This window comes from Lactuca virosa, chromosome 6, assembly GCF_052849685.1.
Source record: "Lactuca virosa cultivar CGN04683 chromosome 6, Lactuca_virosa_CGN04683_v6, whole genome shotgun sequence".
NCBI classification, from domain to species: Eukaryota; Viridiplantae; Streptophyta; class Magnoliopsida; order Asterales; family Asteraceae; genus Lactuca; species Lactuca virosa.
In genome coordinates this window covers 131,849,954-131,857,986 of record NC_136431.1, presented here as the reverse complement: position 1 = coordinate 131,857,986, position 8,033 = coordinate 131,849,954, and the positions used below count along the sequence as shown (strand labels likewise).

The window sequence follows — 8,033 nt, the reverse complement described above, 5'->3', positions numbered from 1 at the left end:
GAGCCCGAACGATGATTTCCCAAAATACCCTTACTTTTGTGTTATGAGATATTTATGAAATATTCTGTTAGAATTGCATGATAGAAAGTAGGCTAGGTATTTCATATTCTAGGGCTAGAGTTGCCTGATTTGTGATGCCTTAGCCTAGGAGATGCTTTTGATCAGTGTTATCTGCTATTTGCTCTGAGTATGTGCTGAGTTCTGAGTCGGGAGATAATCTAGGAAGGGATACCTAGATGAGCTTGAGAGGGGTCTTCTCAGAGAGTAGTTTGTGATTTGTGAGATATAGAGTATTTGTGAATTAGAATCCTAGGAGGAGGACTTCGGGTGACTACAAGCTTGGTGTGGAAGGTAGTATTGGGCTTGTACTACTGAAAGCACAAGATCTGCAGGCAGCCTAAGTAAGAATCCTTAGGATGCTAAGGAGCAAGTAGGGGCGAGTGATCGAGTGTGAGTATACTCGAGCGAGTCTCTTATGATTTTGTGTTGTGTTTCAGAGACATCATGGTAGTTACACGCCACACCCCAGAGAGCAGTAACTGTATTAACAACGAGTGGCTGCAGCAGCATCCGCCTAGCAAAATCGCATACAACAACGAGTCACCCCCATGTGGCCTGGCAGCAGCGATCGTGCTATGGAATGTCGTTCCATAGATAACTTGCTACCACATTTTCTATGGAATTAATTTTCTATAGCAAATATGAGAATTGCTATGGAAACTGTTACCAACTCGAAATCCGTTAGTATATTGCTACCGATATTTCTATGGAAAAACCATTTGTAGCCAATTTGCAACAAAATTTTTTACGAAAATACTTTCCATTGTAATTATTCTACGGAATTAAATATCGTGGTTAATCTGCAACGGAGTTTTTCAAAGGAATAAAATTTCATAGTTACCTTGCTATGGAAGTATCATTCGTAACTATTTAGCTACAAAATTGTGCTACATAATTTTATTTTCGTCGCTTGTTTTGCTATGGAAAAAAAACGTAGCTACGTTGTTAGGAATTTTGTTATCAAATTATATTCCATAGCAAATTTGCTAAGGAGTTCAAATTCACAGTTATTTAGCTATGGAAATTTGCAACGACAATAAAACTCGTGGAAGTTTGACTATGGAGCCAATATCCGTTGCAACTATTGTTAAGAATTTTGTTAGGAATTTTTTTTGTAGCTATTTAGCAACAAATATTAGCTACGAAAATAAATTCCTTACATGATTTACTATGGAGTAAATGCCTATTGATATTTTGTAACGATTTTTGTTACGAACTTAAATTTCATAGCAATTTTGCTAATGAATTATAATTCATAGTTATGTTGCTATGGAAATTTGCTACCAAAATCAATTTCGTAGTTGTTTTGCTATGGAGTAAATTAACCATAGGATGTAAGTTAGAAGCCATACACCATAACATGTAAACCCATAATTATAACCCTTGAATATTAAATTTTATTTGAGTTCATGTAACTGTATTAACAAATTTTAAATTGTAATTTTGAATAAAAGAATACATTTGTGTTTCCATAAAAATTGACAATTTATATAATTAAATTGAAGCTAAAGGGATTGTTTTGGACTAATTTTGTAAAGTATTTTACATTATGATGCCATATTAGGGACTTTATTTGCATAAAGCGGGTTAAAAACGAAAGTAGGATGCTAATATAAGTTAAAAATGAAAGTTGGATGCTGTTATGGGTTAAAGGTGGAAGTAAAAAGTCATTATGGGTTAAAAATGAAATTACGATGCTATTATTGGTTATAAATGAAAGTTGGATGCCATTATGGGTCAAAATTGAAAGTAGGATGCTATTAGAGAACCATGTATTTGGATGCCATTATGGGTTAAAATTGAAATGACAACAAGTTTTGCATGGTTGAAGTTGAAAAAATAACAAGAGACTTTAACATAATAACATTTCTACATTTTTGTAAGAGAACAAGAGGCTCTGAGAGCATTATGGGGAATGTAGTTACTAGTTAAGAAACCCACTCACGACATCTTCCTGTGAATCAAATACATTTTGTGTTATTATCAGGTGCCTTTATAGTGATCAGCGAACACCCATTCCATACATCTTCCTGTGAATCAAATACTTTTTGTATTAGATTTCATATGATCATTAGTTATAGAAATCATTGCTATAACATAAATCAAATGAACACCAAACAAGCATGGTGAAAACCTTTACACATGATTGCCTTTACAAACCTAGTATATTTTATCAATAACGGATGATAAACAATAATCAGATACCATGGATAGCACATAATTACAAAAAGAGACGACATCAAACATCATTTGCCATCAATCTTACAGAAAATAGCAAAAACACGTAGTAATTTAGTACATAATAAAGCTATAATTTATAGCCAACAGATCCCAAGCATAGGAACAACGAAAATAGAAACCTATAATTCCAAAAATTCAAAGACATGAAACCGTAGCTTCTCAAGTTGATTTGATTATTGATTTACAAACAGAAAATAAAGTTAGAGAATTCGTGCATACCTATCCTCTGAATCTGAACGGCGTGACTTATCTTAGAAATGAACCAAAACCCAAAATAAAACAAGAAGATTTGAATTCCAAATTTCCAACCACGTAAAGATGAAATTGGGGGTGATGCTTAGAATCAACGTTGGTGTTAGTTTTCATTTGTTGAATTGGAAACTCAATTCATGCTTGCGGATCAAATATCAACAATAAACCTCAAGATCCTATGTTTAGCACACCAAGAATCAGCCCTAACTCGAAACGTAGCAAAATTCAAGATATTGAAATTAATCTCCTCATGAATCATGTAGTTATCTTTAGGAATCAATCTTATATTTTGAAAGAACAAGATGGAAAGACAGTGGGGAATTCCTAGAAAAGTTATTTTGGGGGGAAATGTGAGCGAAATAGAAACGTTAATTTTGGGGGAGATGTGAGCGGCATCATAAGGTTTCAATATTTTGGAATCATAATTATGTTTCGTAATTTTATAGTTTAAACTTTTGTTTTTTTTAATTTAAATTATAAATGTTATATATATATAAAGGAGATGATATTGTTTTCACGAGTGTTTTGAACAAAATTTATTGGGATATCAATACAACAAGAAAGCAACGATTAGACTAGTGGCGAGGAAAATACTTTTGTGGGTTTTAATAAAATATATAACATTGATTTAGGGAAGACTCAAAATACTGTGATATAAATATGTTATTATAGACAAAATTAACAAAAGGTATACTTTTATTGTCATATAATCGATAAACTAAAAGCTATATTTTCCAATAATTTGCAACTAATAAATAAAAACATTAATGCAAGGTATAAGTACGATGGAGGTGAGGTTGTTAGATATAAGGGATTTGGGATATGGTAGGGTATACATGTTGGTTTGCCATGTAGGGATGAATGCTTATGATATATGTTATTTGACTTATGGCTTAAGGCTTACGACTTAGGGCTTAACGATCAGGGCTTAAGGCTTTAGGCTTGTGGCTTAAGCTTATGATTTAGTGTTTCATGTTTTTGGTTTAAGCTTATGGTCATGTGCTTAATTCTTATAGCTTATAATTTATAACTTAAGGATTAAGCCTTAAGGATTATGGGTAATGGTTTATGTCGACTTATGACATAGACTTAAGACTTAAGGCATATGGAATATAACATATATTCACACATATTTTCCTGACCTATGGCTTAGGAATTAGGGCTTATGGCTTATAGATCATGGCTTTGGGCTTAAAGCTTGTGACACATGGCTTAGGGATCAATGATTTTGGCTTATAGCTTAAGGCATGTTGCTTAAGTCTTATGGCCTTGGGTTATGACTTATGAGTTAGGCTTAGGCCTTATAGCTTATAGTTTATGGCTCAACGATCAAGGCTCAAGGCCTAAAGCTTATGAATTATGTGATGTATGGCTTAGGGCATAAGGCTTATGGTTTATGAATTATGGCTCAAGGCTCAAGGCTTATAGCTTATTGATTATGTGATTTATGAGTTAGGGCATAAGACTGATGGCTTAGGAGCTAGGGTTCATGGATTATGGCTTATAACTTGTGACTTATGACTTATGGTTAACTTAGGGCTTAGGCCTTAATTATGGCCTATGGCTCATGGCTTATGACTTATGACTTAGGGGCTTAGGTATTATGGCTTAGGTTTTAGTGCTTATGCTTAAGGCATAGGGATTATGGATTATAGCTTATAACTTATGGTGTAGGGCCTATGGCTTAGACCTTATACCTTATAGGCTAACAACATATGGTTTAAGGTTTAAGGATTGGAGAGTATGACTTAAGGCATAAGTCTTAGGGCTTGATGCTTATAGGTTAGTATTAATTGCTTATGGCTTATGTTTAGGCCTATAGTCTTAAGTGTTATGGGTGAGTACTTATTGCTTATGGCTTATAACTTATGACTTATGACATATATGAATTACAAATTTTAGCCTATGGCCTATGACTTATGTATTAGGGTTTATGGCTAGTTAAGGCTTATGTATCAGGGCTTATAACATATGGATTATGTCTAGTGGCTTAGGATTTAAGGGATATATAGTGTATGGCTTAAGGCTTAAAGAATATGGTTTGTGGCTTATGGATTATAGTTTATGGATTATAGCTTATGGCTTATGGATTATATATCATGCATTATGACGTGTGGCTTGTGGATTTTAGTATATGGGTTAGTGCTTAAGGCTTATGGCTTAGGTCATATGAGTTAAGGCATAAGGCTTAAGGCTTAATGATCCAGGCTTATGGTTTATGAGTATTTTTAGAATATGGTTTAGGGCTTAGGGCATAAGGTTTGTGGAACATGTCTTATGGTTTAAGGATTATAGATTAAGTACTCGAAGGTAGGTTTTAGGTCTTAAGGCTCATGACGTATGACTTAAGGCTTATGGTTAATGACTTATAGATTATAAATTATGAGTTGGAGCTTAGGGCATATGGATTAGGGTTTAGGTCGTATATCTTAGGGTTTTTGACTTAATGCTTTTGGCTTATAGCTTATGGTTTAGTGCATATGGATTAAGGATTATGGATTTAAGCTTATGTCTTAAAGTTTGAGGCTTAAATCTTATGGTTTAGGGTTTAAATAAAAGGGTTTAGTGCTCAGACTAGCAACCACTCCCTATACCCTAAGTCGTAAGTTCTTAAGTCCTAAATCCATAAGTCATAAGTCATAAGTCATAAGCCTTAAGCCATAAACCCAAACCATTCCTTGACACCCGCGCCCCATGTTCACCCCAACCACAAGCAACATATACCTTACCGCCACCGACTACCACCCCCACCCCCACCATTATACCTACATGCATAAATACCCCTTCAACCCATACCAATAGAACTATTCCCACAAGTCCACACTGACACCTACCTCACCCCTAGTTACTAGAACTTTATTTTTCACAACTCAAGCCACGGTTAGCAAAATAGAAATATTTATATTTTCATTCTATATTTATAATTATTAATAGATATATAAGTTTTAAAATTATGATTACTTTAAAAAGTTATTAATTTTAAGATAAAAATAATAATAATAAATATTATAAAATAAAATTATTATTATACAAAATTATTTATTAAAATATTAAATATTTATTTTTTCTGAATTTAAGATAGGTAAGGATTTATAGATCTTAATATCCCCTCCTAGATTTTCAAAATATTTCCATGTTGCCTCCTAATTTCTAAAATATTTTGAATTTTCCATGAACCCAAAAATCAAATAACCTAATTTCTGACTCGGTAAACAAAAATCGCCGACTAAATAAGCTAAAAAACTTTTATTTTCCTCTAAATGTTGACTTTCCAACATAAAGGCACGCTACACAATTACATCTGATCTTGTGAATCGACGCCGGTTTCTCTCAACCCTAACTCACGGATCATTGCCATTGAAGGTAGCACATCAAGTCGCCATTTATCAGTGTGGTTCATCTCCATTCCACAATTTGTGGTTATCACCATTGAAGGTAGCCTACTGCGATGCGTAATGGATTTCTACAAATTCAGGGCAAGCATCAACAGGTAACTGGAACTTCAATTCTCCATATTTTGATAATTATAAACCCTTTTCTTTCTAACTCTTCATTTAACTTAATCGATTCCTAACCACTCCAACTCTAGAATTTTACTCGATCCTGTGATTTGGGTGAGTTGAAAGGAAGAAGATTGATTACTCATTCTTTTCATATGGTTAAGTTTCGGTTGGAAAGACAAAGTTATAGTCATATCGTTTGGAGGTTTTTTAGTTCTGATTTCTATTATTCTGATTTGGGTGAGTTTGATTTCCTCTTATTCTCATTCTAATTTTTCTTAATCTGATTTTGTGCTTTTTTCAGCGTGATTTTGTGGACAGTTGCGTGTTGTGTTTAAGTTCAATTACAGTAGGAAATAGATAGGTCTCGTTGAGTGAAATTGAGTTTCCTTTGGCTCCCAAATCTACTGCAATCTCATGCTTCATTATCCGTTAATTGCTTCCCAAAAAAACTTATAGTTGAAAAGTTAGATCGTTGGTTAATCAAATCACTTTCATGTATACAGTTGAGAACCACAATAGTGTCATTAGATCAGAAAGTATGCTCTCAATAAAGGAGCTGCATCATTAGTAATAGACTTTGAGGAAACTGCACAATCTGATACATTTGGAAGCACTAAGAGGGTGTTTCACATTCTTCTTCCTGCACACACACATGTAACAACTTTTTTTTTTCTTTTGCATCCTTTTTTTGTGTTTTTTTTTTCATTTAGAGTTGTAACTCTTTTTTTTTTCTTCAATACTTGTTAAATTGAAGGAACACACGTGAGTAATTGTGAATCTGATTGTCACATCCTTTTCAAGCAATCAATGTTTTTTTTTCTGCTCCTGCATTCCAGGTTTCGTTTTTTCATGTGATTGTTTGCATCCTGTGATTGTTATTGCAGTAAATCTGATTGACATACTTATGCAGTGAATCATTCTTTACATAAACTTTATACTTGCTGAAATTTTACAAAGTGAATTCATTCTAGCTGTTACATAATCAGATTGCTGAAATTTGACAATGGAGTAACCTGTTTTTCTTAACTGTCTTCTATAATCATTGGCTTTGTATGGGTAATTTTTTTTGATAGATTGACATACTTATGCAGTCAGTGAATATAATAAACATGATTAAGGAAGATTCAGAGTGGATATTGGGATATTCTCAACATTCGAGGTGTGAGATTTACTTTCCGTAGGTGAAGAAGTTGACGAATGTTGTTGGTGGTCATGACAAGAAAAGAAGAATATATATATGTGGCTCATTTGCAAAGGCGATTGCAAAAAAAATGATGAGTTTAGAAGAATTGACGAAGCTTGTTACTAAACAAAAAGAGAAAAATGAAGAACTTAAGGAAATAATGAAGGCCAAAGATGAACAACTCAACACAAGAATCGAGCAGCTTGAACGACCACTACAATCGGCAGTGGTGTTTTTAAGAATTTTAAAGAACTCCAAAAGTAATCATAGATTATAAAGTGTTGGCTTGTTTCTGGAAAAGTATTTATATTAAATTAGGGCACATTTCATTTCATTGTAATAAATACTTGTTTTATTAATGGAATAAATCTTATTTGATTATTTTTGTTTTTATATATTCGTACAAAATAATTATGAATTAATTTGTAAATTAATTATCCATCCGTAAATATCTAGCTTTGAAATGAAAATATTCCTACGTAATTTGCTATGGAATCTGCTATAAAATATAGACCATGGATTTTGCTAGGGATTCATCATCACGGATTTAGCTAGGGATTCATCACAACAGATTTTGCTAGGGATTCATCACCACTGATTTTTTTAGGGATTCATCACCACGGATTTTGCTACGGATTTATCACCACATATTTTTCTAGGAATTAATCACCACAAATTTAGTTAGGGATTAATCACCATAGATTTTGCTAGGGATTGATCACCACAGAATTTGCTAGGGATCTATTACAACGGAATTTGTAATGGAATCCTACTACGAAATACACAACGAAATA

General features: G+C 33.3%; 1 long non-coding RNA gene across 1 annotated transcript; it reads left to right on the top strand.

Moving 5' to 3' along the window:
• Nucleotides 1-5,751: 5,751 nt before the first annotated feature.
• Nucleotides 5,752-7,620, top strand: LOC145118940 (uncharacterized). Its single transcript, XR_013713552.1, has 2 exons — nt 5,752-6,043; nt 7,148-7,620. It is a non-coding gene; the product is annotated as an uncharacterized LOC145118940 (long non-coding RNA).
• The last annotated feature ends 413 nt before the right edge of the window (nt 7,621-8,033 follow it).